This window comes from Sorex araneus, chromosome 1 (assembly GCF_027595985.1).
Source record: "Sorex araneus isolate mSorAra2 chromosome 1, mSorAra2.pri, whole genome shotgun sequence".
NCBI lineage: Eukaryota > Metazoa > Chordata > Mammalia > Eulipotyphla > Soricidae > Sorex > Sorex araneus.
The window spans coordinates 380878214-380904494 of NC_073302.1; positions in this window are offsets into that span (position 1 = coordinate 380878214).

Consider the following 26281-nt stretch of genomic DNA (forward strand, 5'->3'; position numbering starts at 1 on the left):
GATTCAGGGACTTGAGTAATGGTACAGTGGATAGGCCATTTGCAGTTCATGCAGCCAACTTAGCTTAAGTCTCAGCATCCCATATGGTCTTCTAAGCATCACCAGGAGTAACCCCTACCCCAATCCACACACACACGCACACACACACACAAAGACAAAATGAGATTTATGGTGGAAATAGATGGAAAATTTAGATTTATGGCTTACATTTTCTTCAGTTGTAAGTTTGGAGGAGAATCATCAAAGAAAATAGGAAAGCAAGGGCAGAGAATAGTTGTTGTTTTTTTTTAAGCAGTGTTAATAGATCAGATAAAAACTTTGGACATGAGTAATATCTATTTTTAAGATTTTGCAAAAACACATGCGGAATGAGTCAGAAAGAGAGAGACAGACATAGAAGAATTGCGTTTATCTGCAGAATATAAAACAACAGAATTGGAGACTAACACCCAAGAATAGTAGAAATAAGTACGAGGTTTGCTCCATGGCTTGGAAGCCGGCCTCACATGCTAGGGGGAAAGGCATTCCAGGTAGAGAAGGGAAAACCAAGTAAAGTGTGGTGGGAAGACCCGCTCGGGATGGGAGAGGTATGCTGAAAGCAGACTATAAATTGAACACGATGTCCACCCAACACCTCCATTGCAAATCACGACACCCAAAAGGAGAAAGAGAACAAAAGAGAATGCCATGCCACAGAGGCAGGGTGGGGGTTTGGGGGATGGAGTGGGTGGGGGGGAGGGAGGGATGCTGGGGTTATCAGTGGAAGAGAACGATCACTGGTGGAGGGATGGGTACTCGATCATTGTATGACTGAAACACAAGCATGAAAATATGTAAATCTGAAACTTTGGTACATCTATACAATGGAATACTATGCAGTTGTTAGAAAAACTGAAGTCATCAACTTTGTGTGTAAGTGGATCAACATGGAAAGTATCATGCTAAGACATGATAAACAGAGACAGACATAGGAAGATTGCACTCATCTGGGGAGTATAAAATAACAGAATAGGAGACTAATACCAAAGAATAGTAGAAATAAGTACCAGGAGGTTGACTCCATGGCTTGGAAGCTGGCCTCACATTCTGGGGAAAAGTCAGGTCGGATAGAGAAGGGAATACCAAGTAAAATGTGGTTGGAGGCCACGCATGGGAAGGGTGATGCGTGCTGAAAGTAGACTAGAGACTGAACACAATGGCCACTCAATACCCCTATTGCAAACCACAACACCCAATTGGAGAGAGAGAACAAAAGGGAATGCCCTGCCACAGAGGCTGGGTGGGGTGAGGGGAGATGGGATTGGGGGGTGGGAGGGATACTGGGTTTATTGGGTTTATTGGTGGTGGAGAATGGGCATTGGTGAAGGGATAGGTTCTTGAACATTGTATGAGGGAGACACAAGCACGAAAATGTATAAATCTGTAACTGTACCCTCACAGTGATTCACTAATTAAAAAATAAATAAATTTAAAAAATAAAATACACATTAAAAAAAGAAAATATGTAAATCTGTATCTGTACCCTCACAGTGATTCATTAATAAAAAAATAATTAAAAAAAAGATTTTGCTAAAACAGTGTATAATATGGGTACAGGTTTCAAGAAAATTTCAAGTGTATGACTATACGGTTGACAAATTATATAATAATGAGAATTTGTAGATATGGGGAGCCAAATGGACTGAGAAATTTATATGAAAGTATCAGAAATGGTTGACATAGAGTATAAAAATATTCGAAATGAAGATTTCAGGAATGATCCACATTTTGCTTGTTTGTTTTTTTGTTTTTGAAAGTGGCTAACCAAAGTGGTATGGAAGAACATACCATAAGAGATAAAAATACCAAGGAAGGGAGGAGTCAGAAAACTCCTCCAAGATGACAGTGATCCATATTAAAATAATGACTGTTATGCAGTAATTAGCATCATAAATAACTAGTTACTAGAAGATTAAAATGATAATAAAGATCATGAACTGTCAAGAGAAATAGATGGCACCCATACACTTTGAAGAGTCTGATTGTTTGTTTCCTTATTTTTTGTTTCCAAACTCTATTTCTTCGGGAAAGAAATGAAGAAATGGAAGGCAAAATCTCATAGCAAACTAAAAGGTCAGTAACCTTATATTACCTTTGTTTATGGCTCAGTACCAACTTCTTTGTGTCACTGATACTTTGTTAAACTTCAAAAGTAATGATGGTAAGAACAAAGAGAAGAAAAGTACCTAGAACCATTTATTGTAGTAATCTTGTGTGTATTACTAATTATATCACTGTATCACTATATGACTATCATCCCTTTGCTCATCAATTTGCCCCAGCAGGCACCAGTAATGTCTCCATTGTGAGACTTCTTGTTCACTGTTTTTGGCATATTGAATACCCCTCGGGTAGCTTGCCAGGCTCTGCCTTGCGGGAGGGATAGACTAGATAGCTTGCCGGGCTCTCCGAGAAGGACCAAGGAATCAGACCTCAGTTGGCCACTTGCAAGGCAAACGCCCTACTTCTGTGCTATCATTCCAGCCCACTAATTATATACCAATTATATACATTAAATATATAATTACTAATTGTATATATTGCACTGTCTGTGCACTGTCATCCCGTTGTTCATCAATTTACTTGAGCGGGCACCAGTAACGTCTCCATTGTGAGACTTGTTACTGTTTTTGGCATATTGAATACACCACGGGTAGCTTCCCAGGCTCTGCCCTGTAGGTGGGATACTCTCAGTAGCTTGCCAGGCTCTCCAAGAGGGACAGAGGAATTGAACCCAGGTTGGCTGCATGCAGGGCAAACGCCCTACCCCCGTACCCACTGTGCTAATCTTAGTACAACCACTCTTTTAAAGGTTATTTATTTGACATTCTTACTTCCATAAAAGGAAAACAGAAACGCTTGCAAAAATTAAGTGACTTACTCAAGTTCACACAATTTATCACTGTCAAAGTCTGAACCAATCCTAAATTCTTACTTGTAGTCCGTGGGTTTTCCCTTATTGAATTTATTTTCTTATTGGAAGAAATTTCAGGAGATAAGACTACATTCTAGTAATTAAGAATTTACATAAAATGTATTTTTTCATAATTATGTTCAAGGTAAAAATTAAGTTCCTTTGACATATTCTCATAGTTATTGTCTATAAGGATTCTTGATAGTGAAGAAATAGTAATTGTGCTATTATGCAAAATGTTATAAAAACAATTCTTTAAATTATATAATCCTGTCGTTCTCACACAATTTAATCCTAATAAAACAATAAGTTTATGAAAATGTTATCAGCAGAGGCCCAAAGAAAATATGCTTGCAATTGGTTATTTATATCTATTTCTACCTGAAAAAGTGCTGGCTTGATCAAAGCATCAAGGAAGAAAATGCAATGTTCTTTTTATTTGTACTTTAGAGGCTGATCACAGCATTGCTACATCTATAAATAAGCTTCTATGAAAGTCCCAGAAGTCCTGCCACAAGTCTACTGTCACAGTTTATTGGCTAATCAGCAAAGAATTGAAATCTTGATTGGCTTTATTTGTTGGCTGATTGAAACAGTGAGATAGGAAGTAGTGGACAGATTAATTAATTTGTGCTGGAGAATCCAAAGTTAATCTAAAGAACACTGTCACTTTGATTGATGGCTGTGCGAGAGAAGAAGTCTTTAAAAACCACTATGAATCGTCACTCTGTGGGCATATAAATGCAAGGTTTAGTCTATTTAACTGATTGAATTCTCCTGAATGATACTGAATACTAATGTTCCTGTGTGCATAACAATTTTTTTGTATCCCATTTAGACCAGAAAGGAATGGATATGAGGGCTTTTAATAAAAACAAACAGTGAAATTTTGAATATATTATGTTAAATAGATATGAACTATCACTTTATTAACATTACACAGATTTTGGTGAGATTTTTTATATGATTATCATTATTTTGCAAATTTTTCATACGTTTTAAGATGATTGCTGTTAGAGAATTTTTTGAATATTTTTTAAGTACAAAAATAGTTTGCCTGATTACACAATCTTTAAGCAAAACAAGATTTAAGGTGCCCCTAATATTACAAATCTTTATCATGTATAACGATGTACATTGAATTGAATGCATTTAAAATATGCAATGAGAAATATTTTATTGTGCATATACAACTTGAGATATTATTTAAAACATAAAAATAAAGGATGTCCACACACTTAAAAGGTTCATTATACCTATTTAAATCCCTCCCTACCTTTGTTTTGAATCATATTTTATCCCAGACTAGTACTGACTTAGTGATAAGTTGATATAGTTTTTTAAATTCTACAATTTCTAGTAGCATTATAGAATAATTTATATTCCTTTCTCCTAGTTTCTTTCACTCAGCATGGCTACTTTGAAACCCTAGATGTTGTGACGTAATGGTTACACAGACTATTATATTTTATTATTGTTTCTTATTAGTTTTTTCTTTTTGAAACACATCAAGTGGTTCTCAGAATAAACTCCTGTCTCTGCGATCAGAGATCATTTCTGCTTTTCTTATGGAACAATATGTGTTACCAGGGGTTGACTGGAGGGGCAATGCACTATGCAAGTGCAATTGCACTGTCGGGTCAGACAGTGCAAGGCAAGTACCCTACCCAGTATACTATCACTCCAACCCTCATTATATTTTATTATTGAATAACATTCCATTGTATGGGCATGCCATAATTTGTCTTCTTACATACTGATGAGCATCATGGTTGTTTCCAGCTCGGGTGTATTTCAAATAAAGCTTCTATGAACAGCTATGTAGGAGCCTTTTCAGATGTGCTTTTTTTTTTTTCCTTTTTGGGTCACACCCAGCGATGCTCAGGGATTAGTCCTGGCTTTGCACTCAGAAATTACTCCTGGCAGTGCTCAAGGGACCATATGGGATGCTGGGAATTGAACCTGGGTCAGCCTCCTGCAAGGCAAATGCCCTACCTGCTGTGCTATTGCTCTAGCCTCAAATGTGTTTTGTTTTTAAAAAGGCATACCACCAGCAATGGTTTGTTAGTGCTTGTTGGGAGGGTCACCAGGGTCACACCTGTCAGTTTTTGAAGGAATGATGTGATGCCAAGGATTGAAATCAGGGATTTCTATTTTTTCTTCTTTTTTTTTTGGGGGGGGGTTGCTTTTCAGCCAACACTGCAGTGCTCAGGGCTTACTCCTTATTCTGTAACCAGAATCACTACTGGTGATGTCAGGCATCAACCTTGTATTCTTCACCTGCAATGCAAGCATCTTAACCTGGTACTATTACTCAAGCCTCAGGAATCTTCTATTTTTAAGTGATTAAGCTTACAAATTCATTATTTTGGATTCAACTTCATTGAATATTTGTTTTAAAAAATATATTCTTTCAGTTTGTGGCTTGTGTTTTGTTTTCTGGTATTTGTTTAAAGTTGCCAATCTTTTCTATATTCCTTTTCCTCTTTTTACCTTCTTTGTATCAACTAGTTTTCATAATTTAACTTTAATTTCTTAATTGTTCCATTAACTATAACCCTCTGTGCTTTATTAATGGCCATTTATTCTAAGTATCTTTTATTTACTAGAGTCATTCTCTGTGTGAAGATTTTATTTGTTTGTTTGTTTTGATTTTTGGGTCACACCCAGTGATGCTCAGGGGTTACTCCTGGCTCTGCACTCAGGAATTACTCCTGGCAGTATTGGGGGACCATATGGGATGCCGGGAATTGAACCTGGGTCTGCCGCTTGCAAGGCAAATGCCCTACCCACTGTGCTATCACTCCGGCCCCTATCTGTGTGAAGATTTTATGCAGCTATGTTTTTTCTTCTGAATTTGGTGCTATCATTTTTGTGCAATCTGCCTTTTCATATATTTAAAATTCACATGAAATTGTTATTTTTGTTTGAACAGTGAAATACTATTTTAATATATTAAATATGAAACATACCTTTTATATTTACTAGTGTAATAGCCATTTATTATGCTTTTCTATTTTTTAATGGACCCATTTCACATAACATCATTTATTTTTGCCCAGTGGACTTTTTTAAAACTCATTCTTATAATATAGGGGTATATTTTTAGTGAATAATTCAGATTGTGTATGTCTGAAAGTGTCATTGCTTTAGAATTTTTTTGCTGAGTACAGAACTTGAGTTTAACAACATTATGCATTTCATTATTTTGAGGATTTTTATTTCCTAATTTTTAACTTGTGTCACATTGTTTCTGTTGAGAAACTTATAGTACTTATTTTGTGCCTGGTTTGTTGCACAATTTTTCTCTTGTCTGAGAAGTGAGATTATGCTATGACTCAGTAAGATTTTCTCACGTGTTTTGTTTTGAGTTTTGTTGAGTTACCTTTCTCTATTGTTTATGGTTTTTCATTAAAAATATTTTTTGTGATTATTTCTTAAAATGACCTTTTCTTTGATCTCCTTTCTCTATATTCTTCCAGTCTTCCAGTATTTCAGCTATTGTTTTAACTTTTCTTTAGTTTGATTCTACATATTTATGTATTGCTTTAAAAAGCTTTTAAAACTATGGTGTTTTAAAATTTTCAAAAAAAGTTTTAAAAATTGTAATGTCTAATCTGAATAATTTATTCAATGGATTTTGCAGCACAGGCATTTCAGTTTTCAATTTTAGAAGTTAAATTAAAAATTAATTAATTTTATTGGCAATATGCAACACTGATAAAATAATGACTTATCTAATAAAACTAATGTCTATGCCAGTTTTAAGTGTGCTTCAACCAGTTACTTTTTATTATTATTATATTTATTTCCCATAATTTTGATGTTATACTTCTGGGATATTAGGCATTATAAATTGCACCCTATCATGTGAGCTGTATATTTTAATGGCACAGCGGGTAGCGCATCTGCCTTCCACACACCAGACCCAGGTTCCTCTGCCCCTCTCAGATAGCCCAGCAAGCTGCTGAGAGTATTTCGCCCGAACAGCAGAGCCTGGCAAGCTACCCATGGCGTATTCGATATGCCAAAAACACAATGGAAACGTTACTGGTACCCGCTTGAGCAAATCGATGAGCAATGGGATGACAGTGATACAGTGATATATATACATGTATGTATATATATAGTTAGTATGATATATATAAATATTCATTATGAGAGGCATAAAATTATTGGTTTAAAAATAAATAAATTGATGTATCAGGCACTAATTGCCCATCATTTAATCTAAGTTCAGTTATTTTTCACTACTGAAAGAAGGCCTTATTTGTCTTAAAATCTGTTCTCTAAGTTTGATTTGTTTAGCCTGGCTCTCCTAATAACAGGTGTTATTAAAATTATTTACTAAATAGTTTTATAAACTATTTAAAAACAGGTGTTATTAAAACTCTTACCTGTGTGTTGACAATTCTCTTTCTAAGGACTTTTCCCCCAACAATTTCAGACTGTTTTTTATAAGTTATATGTTTGTTCACTATTATTTTTGGCAGGGGTAGATGCTGCAGAGGTACACATCTGGTGGTATTCTGGGATCACTACTGGCTCTGCGCTCAGGATTCACTCTTACTGGGGTTCCAGAGGTAGTATGTGTTGCAATGAAATTTAACCTAGGTTGCCAATCACTCTGCCTTCTGTATATCTCTCCAGCCCAGATCACTACTTTAATGAATGTTAAATTAAGATTCTGAAAAATTTGGGATTCTCTAATCTCCTTTTCCTTTTTCCTACTTTTTCTTAGAAAGCAGAATCAATAGCCACAGCCTTCCTGATCATTATCAATAAAGAGAACCAATACAAAGCCCATAGGTACTAAACAGGACATTAAATTAAGATCTGCAAACAACCTTGTATTGTTAAATGCAGCATGTACAGTGAGGCATCATAGAATATTAGATTGATGTTATAGTCTGATCAGGATCAAAGACCTGTACCACACAGAAGAGTTTTAAGATCTATCCTATAAGCAGGTAATATTTCTTCTGTCATAATATTGAGACCAGGTAAATAAGGAAAAAAATGAAAACATATCTCAATAAATTTTCACAAAGAAAATATACATCAGAAAAAAAACTGCCAAACCCAAAACACTCAGTACAACAATTACAGTTATTAATAGGGTATATAACTTCTAGGGCTACTTAATAAACTCTTTAGAAAGAAATATCTACTCAGAGATTTATAATACTGAAATGAATAAACATTTTCTTTCTTGAATTTGTTTTAACAAAGAGGAAAAAAGAAACATCAGTGAAATAGAAACAAATTTGTTAGACACAGAAAGCCTAAAGAAATTCTGAAACAACTCAGATTTATACCATAGTGCCACTCTAAATTTTTTCATGCAAAAGGTTTTACTTTAGTCCTCAGAGACACTTAAAAAAAAACAAACAGCAAAAACCATAGAGGCTAATAAAGCCTTTTTACATTATTATGCTATAAACTCTGAAAATATGTTTCCAAATATGACAAGAAATATTACTAGTGATAGCAGATTCATAAATGGAGCAAGTGTAATACTGTTTCCTTAGAGGCACCAATAAAAAAAGACTATTATAAAGCACTACAAAATAATTTCTTTATCCAAAAGCTCTGAAGCAGTTATTAAACCAGCTGTTTTCAAAAGTACACAAATCTGCTAAGTTGCAGTTGGGTAACTGTTAAATGTTAAAGCAGTGAATGATCAGCATGGAGCAGATGGTCTGGGAATGGGTGAGAAAATGGCAATGTTAATACCACCAGACTGAGATGTTCATTTGTGCTATGGTATGTGCAGACTGGGTGAATAATGAAGGTTCTGTAATAATTGTGTAAATCCCAACATTATTAAATCGATTCAGCTGGGGTTTCTTAATATATGTGAAGCACTTCATGTACTTGGAGAAATACCTCCTCTTTGGCTAAAGCTGTTCTCATTAACTCATACTGCTTTATTTGCAGTGACCTCTGTGTTCCTGTTAAGTAATGAGTAGAATAAGAATGAGAAATCTGCTTTCAATCTAAGGATTAGGAAGGAGGGGGAATGTTAAGAAAATTGTCAGAGCAAAAGCACTGCATATGCCTGGCCTTAGCGTCTACTTCCCTAAAAAGTTAGGTTGGTGTTTGTTTTAAACTTGCAAACTGTTTATGATTAGAGTTAAACTTTAAGTGTTTGGAAAAGTTGCCTGATCCTAATCAAAGTTTGTTTTATGTGATAGTTAATAAATTCACATTAACGTCTTTTCTAATATTTAGTGTAACTAGGGCATTCCCCAATTTTTACAACATCACTACAGAGGTTTGAGAAAGATGGTTTGTAGAAAGCATAGCACTCTAGAGCAGTTTTCTTAACTGGTGCTTTGTTGATAATTGCTTTGAGTGCTATCCAGGGCATTGTAGAATATTTAGCAACATCTCTGGCCTTGGCCCATTATTTGACATTAATAGCTCCCCCAACCTAATGGTGACAACCAAAAATATACCAAGATATTACCAACTTCCCCTTGGGACTGCAGCATGCCTGTGCCTCCAAACTCCTCATTGAGAACAACTGGTTTAAAAGAAAGCTGAAAGAGAATACGGCTCATTACCTTTTGTAGAAGAAAAGGGAAATGGAAATACGAGGATAGTGACAACAAAGACTTGAAAGTTTTAATTGAACTTGATTTAATTAAAAGATGAGTACAAAGGATCCTATAATATGATTATAATGCCAGGTAACTCTATGAATGCCAGTATAGTTATATGAATGAGGTATTCCAAGTTTTGGGATAAAATGACATTCAATAATAGGCGAGGAAAAACTATTTTTCCTAGCTAGGATTTTAAAATATTTCTGGCAATTACACATTAAGGTATTAAAGAAATATAAGGTCAATTAGATTTTGAACTATGTTGTAAAATAGTACTACATTCAAGAGTTAGTTTGCCCTAAAGAATATTAAAGGCTTTAAATATAGTTCATTAAAGCCAATGGTATCTTCAAAGCTGACACGTCACTGGCCAAGCAAGTGAAAACAGAGATAAATAAATGGGACTATCTCAGACTAAGAAGTTTCTGCACCTCAAAAGAAACAGTGACCAAAATACAAAGACAATCTACAGAATGGGAGAGGATATTTATGCAGTACCCATCTGATAAAGGGTTGATATCAAGGATATACAATGCACTGTTTGAACTCCACAAGAAGAAAACTGCCAACCCAATCAAAAAATGGGGTCATGAAATGAACAGAAATTTTCCCAAAGAAGAAATCCGAATGGCTGAGAGGCACATGAGAAAATGTTCAACATCACTAATCATCAGGGAAGTGCAGATCAAAACAACAATGAGATATCATCTCACACCACAGAGACTGGCCCACATCCCCCAAAACAAAAGCAACCGGTGTTGGCATGGATGTGGGGAGAAAGGGACTCTCCTTCATTGTTGGTGGGAATGCCTACTGGTCCAGCCCTTTTGGAAAACAATATGGACAATCCACAAAAAATTAGAAAATGAGCTTCCATTTGACCCAGCAATACCAACCCTGGGAATATATCCCGGAGAGGCAAAAAGGTATAGTAGAGATGACATCTGCATTTCTATGTTCATTGCAGCACTGTTTACAATAGCCACAATCTGGAAAAAAACAGTGCCCCAAAACAGATGACTGGTTAAAGAAACTCTGGTACATCTACACAATGGAATACTGTGTAGCTGTCAGAAAACATGAAGTCATGAAATTCGCATATAAGTGGATCAACATTGAAAGTATCATGCTGAGTGAAATGAGTCAGAAAGAAAGAGACAGACATAGAAAGATTGCACTCATATGTGGAATATAAAGTAGCTGAGTTGTACAAGCTTGCAATGATGCAATTTCTGGCAGATATTTCTTTGGAATTAGTTACTTAAATACTAAAGTACAGAAATCCAAAACCATGTGGCTGCTAGTGCGGCCACTCGACCTCATATCTCTTCATTTTCAGCAATGAAAAACAAATTATCAAATGCTTCCTTTTCAGCAGGTCCGACTTTAGGGGGGAGAAACTCCAAACAGTAATAGTGAGTTTTTTGTTGAAATATTGAATATAATCAAAGTAAAGTTTAAGTAAATTGAAATTTATCAGTACACAGGCAGGGTGGGGGACTGGGAAGGTGGGGGGGAAGTATACTGTGATTCTTGGTGGTGGAATATGTGCACTGGTGAAGGGATGGGTGTTTGAGCATTGTATGACTGAGACTTAAACCTGAAAGCTTTGTAACTTTCCACGTGGTGATTCAATAAAAGAATAAATTAATTAAAAAAATAAATGTTGTCAGTTAAAAATAAAGTAAGCTATAATATTTTCCATGGGAATATTAGTATGTGTATACAAGATTATAGTATAAAACTTCATATCGAGGAAGCTTTCTTCTGATAATTTTTAGCAAGCGAATTACAAAATCTGCATCTTAAATAGGATTGATTTCATACAACTCATACATTTTTACAAGACTTCTCTAAGTCTGTCATTGTCTAGAGCTTACCTCGGATACTATCAATTTCTATTAGCAAGTATTGTAAGGAGATGAAAACTAGAAGGAATGCATTTATGGTTGGTTGTTGGGTTTCAGAGATAGGTCAGGAAAAAAAGTGGATTGGAGAAAAACTCTAGTCAGGTTCACCAGCACAAGAATTGCCCTGAAAGCTAGCTTTAATGTGGGAGATCAAATAACTATAATAAGCATCAAGCAAAAAAAAAAGTATCAAATACAAGTTTAAAAATGTGAAGAAACTAATATCGAGGAGAAACACAATGAATGAGTAGAAAGAGTTGCTTTCTGGTTTGGGGAATTTTTTTAATGGTACAAAACAGTTTTATTGAGGAAATGAGGGAGGAATGTGAGAAAAGATTTCCATAAAAAGAAATTTTAAAAAAGAAACAATACATCTGAGTTTGGGTGCAGGTGTTTTTGGATGAGCACCTAGAAATAATTTGAAAACATTTTTTAAAAGAGAATTATTTGACTATTACAAGATGAAAAGATTCTAGGATTTTGATGAAGTAAGTCAATGAACATTTATGCAAATGTGTTTGTGCTATTCATTTAAACACATTCTTTTGATTTGTTGATTTGTTTGTTTGGAAGCAACCTGGCTATGCTCAGGATTGCCCTTGACTTTGTGTTCAGGCATCGCTTCAAGCAATGCTCAGGGACCATATAAAGTGCCAGGTATCAATCTTGGGCTGACTGCATGCAAGTAGAGCACTTACCAGTTGATACAGTATCTATCCTAAAAACCAAACACTGCCATGTAATTTTGTCAGAAATAGATCACTTCTATCAACAACGTTGATAAAAAGCATTACTTTATATCAATTCCCAAAAATCAATTTATATTTATAATTAAAACCCGAAATGTAACATAAAACAATTAAATACTTAGTATATAATGTTTAGACAAATAAGGCTTTCATATTATTTATTAAGATTTTTTAATCCTTGGCAATTTTTGGAAAGCTATTTCTTCTGTATAGAGCCCTTCAACATAAAATAACATACTGAATCTCATAGTTACAGCAGGTTTTTATCTTCTTGGAAAGGTCCTCCAACTGTTCTAAGATTCAGCATTTACGAATTTGCAATATTTGGTTTAAGTATTTATCACCTATTTATTTATCTTTGGTCCACACCTGGCTATGTTTGTGATTTACTTCTGGCTTTGTGTTTGGAGATCACTAATGGAAGAGCTTGGGGAGCCATCTAGAGTGCTAGGAATCAAACCCAGATTGGCCAAGACCAATAAATACCCTGTCCTCTACACTAACTCTCTGGTCCCTAACTATCATTTTGAAAAAGTAAATTCCACATGAGATTTATCTGTTTATTACATATTAAATTTTTATCATGAATAACAGGACAGTCTTAGAATATTTCTTTAAATGTCATTTTGAAAATACACAATGGTGTTTAGGACTTACTCTGGCTCTGCACTCAGGGATCATTCCAGGTGGTTCAGGACCACATGTGGATTGAACCGGGGCCAGCCACTTGCAAGACAAGAGCTTTACCAACTGCACCAACTCTCTGGCTTATGCAAAAAGAGTTTCGACAAAGTGTGAAATTGGGAAATAACAAACGGAAAAAGCATATTATTTAGCACCATAAAACTTTCACATTTAAAATTTTATCACTCTTCTGCTCATCTTCCATATAGTTTTGTCAATTTATTGTTTAACTGTGACATTCCCATGACACTGAAAGTGTTTTATCATCATTTTAATGGCAAGAGTGCACATAATACTCTTCATTAAGTATTATTTTTTGGAAATTTAAGTTACATATAAAAACCATTATAAAATAAATTAGTAGCATTGTTATTTCTTAATTCTACTTCTTTGGGGAATGGAGAGTGACACCTAGCTCTGCTCAGGGCCTGTTCTTGACTGTGCACTCAGAAATCACTCCTAGAGGAATGTAGGGATGTTGGAGATTGAACATTGGTTGTCCAGAGGGTAAGAAAAGGGTTTTACCCACTGCACTCTCTCCAGTTCTCTGTTTTCTTAATTCCAAATGTGGCTTTAGATTGCACCCAAGGACAGATTTATGGAAATAAAATTGTAAGATAAAAGACTACACATGTTTTTAAATATTTGTGGCTTTAATTGTGAAAAAATCTTTTAAAATACTGCAAAAATATGTCTGACACAAATGTGTAGGATTAACAGAAAGAAAAAAAACCACTATTGAGAAATACAATAGTGATGCTATATAAATATAAGCATGCATCTGTTCTGAATTTTTTAAACATTAAAATTGTGATCTTCCTATCAAACCCTGAGATCAAAATGCATTAACCTTTCAAAAAATCCACTAAAGTGATGGAAATGAAATCAAGTACAATTAGTGCTGAAGCTATCTGTCACAGAGAGTTTAGGCAGAAATGACTTTATGAAAAGGACAGAATTGTGCTGTTCCACAGACAATGTGTGGGTCTGGGAGGGAGATATATTGGGGCTGGGGGCAGCTTCAGGCCAAATCAGGTGGCTAATTTCTGTTATAAAGTCTCAAAAATTAAAGATACTAGTTTTGTTTTGTTTTTTTAGCAAAAGTACATTAAAAGGGTAAATGTAAGAGAATATTTAAATCTCTATGGAACAGTCAGATTCTGAAAGTTTTCATTTGTCCAAAGTAGTAGGTATCTTTTTCCAAAATTTTACAGAATACAAGAATCTTTTATTCTAAAGCTTGTCCTCAAGACCTTTTACTTGGTAAAATCAGAAGAGATTAGGGAAAAAGAAGACAATTTGCTGAAATCAAGAGATTGTTTTTCAATCTGAACATGTTAACAGCTAAACTTAAACTCATGAGGCAGAGTAATTGGATTCATCTTGTGGAAAATGGATTACAAAATGAAGCAACAAAAATACAAGTCAAGAAAACCTCCATACAAAGGCCCGGAGAAAGACCCAACTTGAACAATATTTTTAATGTGCTGTATTAAATATTTATGGGTAGCCGAGAATCATCAAACAGCTAATAAAATCTTCTAAATTGAAAGGCATAAACAGAAGTAATATGCAGAATAAAGAGACTCAAAGGAAAGCGAAAACTCAATATGCAGAAGAAAGTTAAGGAAAGTCATATGTATATGCATGTGTGTATATGTGTAATGTGTATATGTGTATTATAGAGAGACACAAAGAGAAAGGGAAGGCAAGGGAAATATTATGTTATGAAGTGAAACAAAATGTTACTGAGGGGAAAATAGAATATTTAACATCAGTTGAGAGAATGTTCCTTGAGATAAAAGATAAATAGTTCCATCCTGGGAGAGGCTGGCAGGATGGCGGTGGTTCAGGAGCAGTGTCAAAGCTAGCAGAGGGATGGCACATTTCACCACTCTGAATACCAGATGGGGGTCACAAAATTTCTACATGAGTAGGTGTGTGTATCCCTTTTTACTCTGTCTCAGGGAGAGCATCATTAAATGAAAATAGCCCACTCCCTGCCACAAAGGACCAGCCCGGAGTGGGACCCGTGAGGTTGGCAGCAGTCCAGCCTCCAGGAGTGGCGCTTCTGCAGCTGTCAGTGCTATGGGTGGCAGAGTTTGGGGAATGGGGTGAGGATGGAGGGAGGGATACTGGAAACATTGGTGGAGGAGAATGGGGACTGGTAGAGGGATGTAAACAATCAATGTATGACTGAAATGAAACATGAAAGTTCATAAATTACCTCACGAAGATTCACTAAGAAAAAATTTTAAAAAAATAATAAATAGGGCTCCTTGGCTCCACCCAGCACCACCATGGAGTGCGAGTCAGGGAATTGAGGAGGGCCCCAGGTTCCCATTGAGTGGCCCCAGTAATTTGTCACCAGCAGGTCAGCCCTGCCACCATTTCTTCCCTGGACCAGCCTACGCATATGATGGAGGAAAACCTCCCTGAGTGCCAACTGTCTAGAGATACAGGATGGGGATAAGTGCCCACTGGTCAGGTACTGATGCACTGTTGCAGCCTGCCCAGAGTGCCAGGACACAAATGGTAGCAGCTCTGGTAAGGGTCCTGTTCCCTGCCAGGGGTGCTGCTATCATAGCCACTGGGGCTCAGGGAGGTATGGCGCTGCCAGTAGATCAACCTGGACCTGGAGGTTGAGGGCATCAGCAGTCTGATTATGCCTTCAGGCTTCCTGATACTCCAGAACCATAGCTGTGTCTTGGGCTGAACTCCAACAAGTTTCCCGAGAAATTAAACTTCCAAAGGTTAGGTATATGGGAGTCAGGCCCCAAACTACCTCTGGTTCAGCCATACAAGCTCATTTATTGACTTTGCTTCAGAGAATCATAAATTTTGAAAGAGATCAAAAGCTGCAGTTAATCTAGGACTCATGCAAGGCTTAACAGACCACAGTAGATTGGTGGGGGTGGGTGAGCCCACTGCCCACTCAAAATAGAGCACCCAGCAGCCACTTTCTCCCACAATCCAAAATTGATGCCATGACCCCAGCCAGACTCCACTGTCTGGGAATGGACCTCACTGAGGTATTAATCTGCAGAAAATTTGGGTATGTGGTTTTTGTGACTGAAATCTCCAGGCTTTCTCAGGGTTGGAATGGGCTAACTCCACCCACATCCCTTTACTTCTGGAAGTCCGGCTGTCACATCTATACCCCAAAGCCTCCATTCAGTTAAATAAAACTACTCCAACAGTACCTTCTGATAAAAATGTTAGACATCTTGAACAAACACATTTACCTCTTAGTACCTGTATTGCAAACCATAATGCACAAAAGGAGAGCAAAAGAGAAGAAAGAAAGGTCCCTGCTATAGAGACGAGAGGGTAGGGGTGAGGCATATTGGGGGTGGTGGGAGGAAAACTGGAGACATTGGTGATGGGTAATACACACTGATCAACGGATAGCTACTGAAACATTGTATGCCTGAACCCCAATCATGAATAACTGTGATGGTCTATCTTATGGTGATTCAATTAAAAGTTAAAAAGTTTCAGCCCACCTCCCATAACCACAGCCATGTTGACTCTCCCACAGGCCCTGCTTTATCTATTCCAGACCAAATCTCAGATGTAAGCCAAGCAGCTAAAATTTACTGAAACACTGACCCCTGCAGCTGAAAACTCTGGGGGACCCTTCGGAAGTGGGTGGGCTGACTGCCTGCCCAGCTGAAGCCCCTACAGCTGCACCCAACCTCACCATTGCAGTCACGCAAATGGCTTAACTCCACCACTTCACTAATAGTCTCTGTAGAGATGTCAAACTGAGAATAATTTCAGGTACCCTGGTGCCCAGGCTCAGAATTGCACCAAATCATATGAAAACATCTAATATTTCTGTGGAAGTTATTGGAAGTATAGAAATTAAAACACTTATGATATAACACAACACTTGCTTCTATAATGAAATAGTCACTGTCACTGTCACTGTCATCCCATTGCTCATCGATTTGCTTGAGCGGACACCAGTAATGTCTTCCATTGTGAGACTTGTTACTATTTTTCAGCATAACGAATACGTCACGGGCAGCTTGCCAGGCTCTGCCGGGCCGGCGAGATACTCTTGGTAGCTTACTGGGCTCTCTGAGAGGGGCGGAGGTATCGAACCCAGGCTGGTTGCATGCGAGGCAAACGCCCTACCCGTTGTGGTATTATTCCAGCTCAGTCAAATAGTAATCCTAAAAATGAGATGTGATCCCAGAAAGAGAAGCTCAAACATTAAAAAATAGCAAAGAACATTTTAAGAAGAGTATTGAAGGGAAATTCTTGAATTCCATTCACACATATGTCCTAAAAAAAATTAAAGCTCTAAGTTGTCACAGGAACAGGGCTACTAATAGGATTTGAGGAAAAAACAAATAAGCAGAGAAATAACTTGCTTGAACACCTGAGAGCTTAATTTTTGTGATATTTTCTTTGAGAAAAATTTTATTTCTGGAATAGAAATTGGTAAAAAAAAGTCAAATAATTCACAACTCTATAAAATATTTTTAATCTGAAAAAGAACATAATCTCAATAAGTATATTGAAAGTCAAATTAAATATATTGATAGATGTTGGAAAAATGATATCAAGCATATTTTGGGAAAAATAATTGAATGGACACTTTCGTTTGTGGTTTGGTTCACTTTTTTGAGCTACATTCAATTGTGCTTACTCCTGGTACTGTGCTCAGAAATCACCTCTTAGAGGTGCTTGGAGGGTTATCATGTGGTGTCACTGATTGAGCCCAGGTCAGCCACATGCTATACTACCTCTCCAATCCCAGAATGTCAGTTTTAAAAATACAATTTACTTATTAAAATATAAGCAATATTTGTGAAGTTATATAGTAGGTATTTCTATTTTAAGGAATAGAATACAAAGAATAGTCTCCAAGAATGTCCTTAATAAATAATGATGTTCTTGGTGATAATTGGAGAAGACAAAGGTATGCACTATATATAGAAAATACCATATAATCATTATAAAAACACAAAAATTCTACATGCCAATATAAAATTACGTGTGCTATCTTATAAGGAAACGTTATTAATATTTTGGTTTATTAAATTTTATAAAAGAAGTTCAGATAGATAGTACAGGGGTAGGGCATTAGCCTTGCATGTGGGTGACCTGGACTTGATCAGCTGCACCCATGTGGTTCCCTGAGTCTGTCAGGAGCGATCCCTGAGAGCATAGCCAGGAGTAACCCTTTAGCACTTCTAGCTTTGCTCCACCCCCCAACTAAAAATAAATGCAGACACACAAGTATTACAGTATGTTTGCATATAAGTAAGTGAGTTTGTATGAATGTGTGAATAAGGAGTATAAACATCTTTTTGTTTCTGTGATTTCTATCATTTGCCTAGAAGTGGAATCCAAAAACAATTTTCCTTTGTACTGTTTTATAGAAATTTCTACTATTTTATAATTTAAAACAAAACTTAATGAAAGTAACCATATTACAATGTATTTTTTGCTTCTGTCACTCATTTGCTTGCCCTTTTGTATAATTTTTTTCTTCTAAAATTATAGAAGTTGCTTAGCAAAATGTTTATATCTAAGATCCATCCTATCTGTAATTTTACAACTGCGGATTTCTAGATATTTACAAAATGTGTGTCTAGCATATAGAAATAGGATATACAATTTAGGCCCTTAGTTTTTCACATATGTTTAAAAGTCACATTACGAAACTTAAAATAGCATGATTGGCTATTTAGAGTTCAGATGATTATATGTTAGAAAACATTTGCATGTTCTACTTCCTAACTAATGGACATTATCATCCAGATGGATCTGGCTATAGATAGAAATTCCCTCCTAAGTGGTAATCAGTGCCTTTTGATAAAACATAAAATTACTCCTTGGTTGAAATAGTTTCTTCAACTTAAGGAAGCTTAAGTTTCTTTTTGAGAAAAAATGGCTAAAGAATAGAATAAAATTTTTTAAGTATATAGGATTAAAACTAGAGCTTCTTCAACATATAAAATTAGTAGCCATCAAATTGATCATATGGATTTGAAAGCCAACTGTGCAGAACACTGCTGGAAAGTTTTTTCCTAGGAGTTATAGCACATTGTTTGCACATTTTGTACACATACATAAATGTTTCCAAATTCAAGTGTTTGACAAGTAGGGCACATCTGTCAATGAGATCTAGAAGTTATTTGAAAGTAAAGATTTATTACAAGAATCAAGTTATATAAAGATAACTCTCAAAGTACTAGTCCTTCAAAATAGTAATTTTGAGGTTATTTTTATAATCTATAGGATTTAGAAGCTGAGATATGGATTGGGTGACATTGGGAGGAGTTTTACTGCACAGTTACAGCAATAGGTCATGGCCCTTCATATGTGGTATATTCAGAAATGGTATTCATTTCATGCTCCTACTCGGGGGTTGAATTTTCATGGAAGACATGCCATTAAGTCATTTTGTCACTAGTCGTGGGAGAAATGTCACTAAGTCACTTTGTCACTAAGTCTTGGGGGAAACATCACGAACTCATTCATAGTCATGAATTTATAGATCTTGTGGGAATGGTTTCTATTTTGATCAAATTGTGGCATAAGTAGAGATTTAGTCTTACTAAAAATTTTGATAAATGTTTCGTCAATGAGTAACTGAAAGGAAGTATTTTAAACATAGTTCGTCACAGAAGAGGGATAAGCCATTCTATGTTACATATATATTTATAATAGGTACCAATAGGTAAGATATGTATATGTGGATTAATATGTGCATATAATTAAAGCAATCTATTCTATAATAAATTCTTACAGTTTAGCTCTGAGGAGTAACAGGCCTGAGTTCTGTTACTGGTATATTCAGCTAAATATGACCATGCTGGTTGCCATATACAATTGGGTAACCTTTCTAAGTTTAAGAAGCAATATATCACTGAGTCCTAGTACTCTACAGTCAGGCCTTCATGACATACTGCCATCATAAAGAGTGACCTTGGACCCCAAGTTCCACTGGTATGATTCTATAAAAATATGCTTCAGTATATGATATAGTTCTACTTTTTCCACTTCCAGATACATGTAAAATAATGCTATCTATCTTTATTGTAGAATCCATAGACTCATTAAAGAACTCTGTAAGTAATTTCCTTTAGCCATTGACACCTGCATCTATATAGCATAATTTTTACTTAATCATTCTGTTCAAATTCAGTGAACCAATTAGGGATGGAATTATCAATAGCCCAAATCTCTTGATAGTCACATATTGTCTGAGTTTCATCTCTGAATATTATAAATATATCTCATATTCACTTTCCCGCCATTATCTTTTGCAAAAGATTTCAATCATAATGAGAAACTAACTTTAATGAAGAGAATGATTAAAATAATGTGGTAGATTAATCAGAAAGTGCATGAATATAATAAATCAATGTCTAACTACAAAAAATTGCCATTATTGTGTAACTACTCATAGATTCTCTAAAATAGAGAATATCTTATCAATTTGTAAAACCCTATATTGCTTTAAATTCTAAAATTTTCAACAAAGAGTAATGCATGCTCACTATATAAATTATATTACTTCAAATTGCAGTAAGGTATATTTTATATGTAATATATTGTATATTTTTCTGTATAATTTTCTGTATATTATATCACAAATCACGAATCACGAAATCCCATTGATCGTCGATTTCTCGAGCGGGCTCAGTAACCTCTCCATTCATCCTATCCCTGAGATTTCAGAAGCCTCTCTCCACTCGGCCTTCCCAACAATGCCACACTGGAGGGGTCAGGGGAATGAGATCCAACTTGCCACTGGCTTTGGCATATAAATACACCATGGGAAGCTTGCAAGGCTGTCCCATGTGGGCAGGAAACACTCTGTAGCTTGCTAGTTTGTCCCAGAGGGAGAAGTAAGTTCTAAAACATCGCTTCTGGGAACTTGCTTTTAAGTCTCCGGATATTGGCCATTGCTAGGATTACACACACCTGGGTTCCTCTGCTGGTACCTTCATCGTGAGGCTTGTCCGAACGTGTGGAGAGGGGCCTTGAGCATGGCTGTGGCTAGGTTCCGGTGGTCTTCGGCCACCGAGAGCTCTGCTCGGGGCGTTGAAAGAAGCTGGAGCCCATCCCCTCCGAGGATAATTTTCTGTATATTATATATTACATATATATAATATAAAATTCTGTATATCAATATTTTCTGTATAGTTCTCAATTTTTCTAACTAGTCATGTGGCTCTCACAAAATGCAGTTTTTAGAAATTTAAGTAAATATCCTTAATGCATAACAAGCCTAATAGAATATAATGTCTGCCTTTAATAGGAGAAAATAACTTGTGGTAATATAAAATAGAGACTGTTTGAATACTTGCATTAGCTAACTGAGCTTAGAATTTTTTACTTAATATTCTGGAGCTCCACCAGCAGTCTTCAGGGATTTTTCCTGACTCTCTGCTTAAAAACCTGGCACTACTCAGGGAACCACAACTAGTCAGATATTCAAACTGGGGTCATCAAGAGGAAAAGCTAGACTTCAACCTTGTATTGTCTCTACAACCAGTTTAAGAATTTTTCAGTGAGTTAATAAACATAAAATCACCAGCAATATATGTATTTATACATATATGTAAGTACATATACATTTATATATATGTCACCTTACCTTCATCTTGCTTTATATATTATCTTACCTGCCTTACTTTAAAACCTTAACATTTTAAAATATTGTGTAAATTTCATCTGTAAGTTATCTTGTTCAGCAAATATATCAATTATTCATATGGAGTATAGATTTAACAATCTCAGTGAATATTATACTGCTAGAAGTTATATCTCAATACGCTACACTATTTTACACTTATGTGACTCTCCTGCATTTGTACAGAGAGCATTTTCTAGAAGTTTGTTTCTTTTCATAATAACAAAGATTTGCAATCTTACTCCAGAAGCAAACTAATCTAAAAACATGAGTTCAGTAGTCCTAATGTGGGTGAGCATTAGTAATCTTGCTAAGCAACCAGTTTAACATAAAAATATAACAAAACTTCAAAAAATGCATTTCTTACCATCATCATGTTCTGAATATGTAGAATTACTTGAGACTAAAATTCTAACTTTAATATGTAATTCAATTTTAGTTTCAAATTACTAATTAACATATCACTGTCACTGTCTTCCCGTTGCTCATCTGTTTGCTCCAGCGGGCACCAGTACCATCTCCATTGTGAGACTTGTTATTACTATTTTTGGCGTATTGAATACACCAAGTGTAGCTTGGGGGGGTTGGGAGTGTCGGGGCAAGATACTCTTGGTGGCTTGCTGGGCTCTCCAAGAGGGACAGAGGAATCTCCCTGCAAATGTTATGGTAAAGTGCAGCAAAAAAAAGGCAAGATTGAGGGACAAAATGTAGAGTAGCATTTGGCACTGTTACAAAATATCATAAATCCTTATTGGCTGGATAGCACACTATAAATGTAACTATAAAAATGAATAGCATAGAAAATGCTACAGTGTTTGGGGCTGAAGTTAAAAGAAAATAGTCAAGTAAAGTAATATTTTATCTTTTTTTTCTTCTGAATTCTGGTGATATAGAAAATAAAAGTTGATTTTCACTTTTATCTCATAGTGATATTACTCTTTTATCTAGAATTGTACATTGAAAATGTCTTATAATATTTCATAAGCCATTAATGTTATGCCACTAACAATCTTCCTAACACAGTTAGAGAGTAAAAACAGGAAGCAAGATATGTGCCTTGAAAGCAGCCAGTCCAAGCACTACCTATGACATTGTCCTAAGCTCTGCCAGGAGTAATCCTGAGTACAACAGGGTGTGTTCCAAAAACCAATACACATAATTGTATAATTATTAAATATCAGGTAGATTTCTAAGAGAAAGTATAGCATTGATAATGATACATACAGAAAATTCTATAAATACTGAAAATCAATTTAAAAATTTTTAATAATTTTTCAAAATGAAAATGCAGAGTCAAACCCACAAAGGTAAAAAATATACTAAAATATAATTTTTTGTTAATTTTTTTAATTGAATCGCCATGAAGTACACATTTACAAAGTTGTCATGATTAGGTTTCAGTCAAACAATGTTCCATCCAACACCTGTCCTTTCAGGAGTATCCATTTCCCACCATCAATGTCCCTCTTACACCCATCCATCCGCCTCTATGGAAGGCATTTCTCTCTCTCTCTCTCTCTCTCTCTCTCTCTCTCTCTCTCTCTCTCTCTGTTCTTTCAATTCTTCTAACTTCATGAGATAATGAGGATGAAATCCAGTTTGCTCCCATTCAAGGCCAGTACCCTGCCTGCTATAGTATCTAAATGCTGTGTTAGAATAATTTCACATAGCCATAATTTGAAAATACAACTACAGTATTGGTTAGACTTTAAAAAGTAGACTAAACCATCAAATTTAATCGGAAAAAAATTACCTAATTATAGGTTAAGAGTAGATTTTATTAGAACTTCGGGTAATATTAGGTACAATCTTAAAAGTTTTCTTAAGAGAACTACTTTGAAAGAAAAAATTCTAATACTGTATTCCAAAATTACTGTAACAATTCCTGACATAAATGGCTTAAAATATTAAGTGAACAAAATTTTATTAGCATAAATTCTAAAGTAAAAAATCCATGGCTGCGTGCAAGGCAATGCCCCTTCTGCCAGACTACACTGCCAGACTAGGGCTCCTGCTCTATCTGTAGCACTGAGGCACTGTTCTCCCATTGTTCATAGACTTGCTCTATCGGACACCAGTAAAGTCTTCATTGTGAGACTTGTTGTTACTGCTTTTGGCATATCGAATACCCCAGGGGTAGCTTGCCAGGCTCTGTGTTGCAGGCAGGATACTCTCAGTAGCTTGCCAGGCTCGCCAAGAGAAATAAAAGAATTGAATCCAGGTTGGCCGCTTGCAAGGCAAATGACCTACCTGCTGTGTTATCACTCCAGTTTTTTTCTCTCTCAAAAAATCCATATCAATTGTTAATATCTCATTACCAGTTGTATTTCTCATATTATATGTTTATCATTAAGCAGCTGGTGGTCTGAGATACATCTCCTGTGTTAAATTTTGGTCCCTAGAACAACCATCTCAAACCTCTGTGAAAACAGCAAAGCAAAAAAACAAAGAGTATTTCAAAAAGTCTTAAATTATAAACTACAGGTCATGGGGGGTGCCGGGGGGAGGGGAAGGGGCACCACCTCAATAAAAAAATTAAAAATAATTACAAAATACATTACTACTGTGAATATCATTTCTACTCAGACTAGGATTTTCAGAAGAAACTATATAACTATCAAATGTTAATAGGCTTTGAGATACATTATATTTGGGAAAACTCTTGTATACACATATATCCATACACAGAATTGAGTCCTTAGTAAAATCAAGTTGATAAATTTCATTCAATGAATTTCTGCCCAATTAGATGTAGAGTATAGTGAGAATAATTTAATCTAAGATATTTAAACATTCTTACAAGATATTTGAATATACTCTTTGTAGAAATTTCTACTAAATAATATGGCACCATATAAATTAAGATAAGCATAACAATAAATTGAAAAGAATAGGGGGTCCTGAAGTATACATAAGCAAATGAAAGGGAATGTGTGAGAATATGAAAGTTGCATTTTAAAGACCTTTATTTTGAATAAAATAGAAATAGTTCAATAGTGATGAGGTGATCAGTTTAATATGGCCGACCTGTGATGGATCCCTCTGCCCCTCTCAGAGAGCCCGGCAAGCTACCGAGAGTAATGCTCCCACACAGCAAATCCTGGCAAGCTATTCGTGGCGTATTGGATATGCCAAACACAGTAACAATAAGTCTCACAATGAGAGACATTACTGGTGCCCACTCGAACAAATCAATGAGCAATGGGATGACAGTGACAGTGACAGATGAGATGATCAGATTTCAGATGAAAACAATAGAAATTTCCTATGCTTAAAAAGTAAATTAAATGAACTGGAGGCATTTAATTAAACAAAACCATAAAATTATAAAAATAGAAAGGAACTATTTTAAATGAACAATACTGTAATGAGACTTAGTGGTCCAAATTCATTATGACAATCAACCACTTGTCAATTTCATGTTGTTAAATGTTTCTATACCCAGTTCTTATGTTTGCAAAATAACATTAAAAGTAACTGATCATAAAATATTTTCTGAAATGAAAGAGCTCAATATCCCATGATAGCTGCCATATAAAGCTCAATTAGTAATACTAATGAATATTATTAGTAATTTATTATAATTGATAAATTATTTTAAAAGGACTTTATCACATGTGACCTTGAATTGATTTGTGGAATTGAATTAGGCAAAAGTTCTGTGATCCTTTGCTTGTTAAATAAAAGATAATTGGATGAAATAGCTAAAAGTTTTTTGTAAATGTAAAGAGCTTCATTTTATCAATCAGGTCAATGTTTTAAATTAAGCAATTACACATCATTAAATTAGTATTTATGAGATCCAATTAATAATTCATCTGCAACACATTTACTTAAAGTTCTTTGGAATCACTGTATTTATTCAGTGAAGAGTGAAATAAGTTAATCTGCAAAGCATTCACAATAAGGGTAATATCACTCTCTTCATTACAGAGAAGTATTACTTGAAAGCAAATTAAGGTCACTCTGAAAGAAGGAATTTCTTTTTTGGCAGTTTGTGAGATTTGGGAATAATTTTCTGTTCCTCAACTATATATGGAATCGTTAAGACAAAAAAACCATATATCTACATTCCTGTTTTCTTACAGAAAAATTAGGATTAAAATTTGGGGGGTGGGGGGAGTAGACCACTAACATTTTTAATATTTTTTCTTATGAAAGTCTTTATCTATTACACCTACAACGAGTAATAGTCTTGTTTTACTGCAATCTCTTTTGATTACATGTTAGATGCCTTTAGACTAAAACAAGTAGTTGTGTTTTTTTGCCAACAAGCCACATGTTATACAGTAAAGAATCCAAAGCTATCAAAGTGTCATGTTTGTGATATACCTAGATTTAGTTTTTTTTCTGTTATTTGATAATTTTTTTTTGCTTTTTGGGCCACACCCAGCGATGCTCAGGGGTTACTCCTGGCTTTGCACTCAGGAATTACTCCTGGCAGTGCTTGGGGGGCCATATGGGATGCCGGGGATCGAACCCGGGTCAGCCGCATGCAAGGCAAACGCCTTACCCGCTGTGCTATTGCTCCAGCCCCTTATTTGATAAATCTTAACAAATTAAAACTATTGTTTAAGACATGAACGTAACTAGTGGGTAACTTTTGTAATTTGTTCAAGATTTTTTTTAACAGTACAGAATAAAATTATACTTAAATATATTTTATTTCGTTGCTCTCAGAAAATGTAGCAGTTGATAATAGAGAGTGTGTT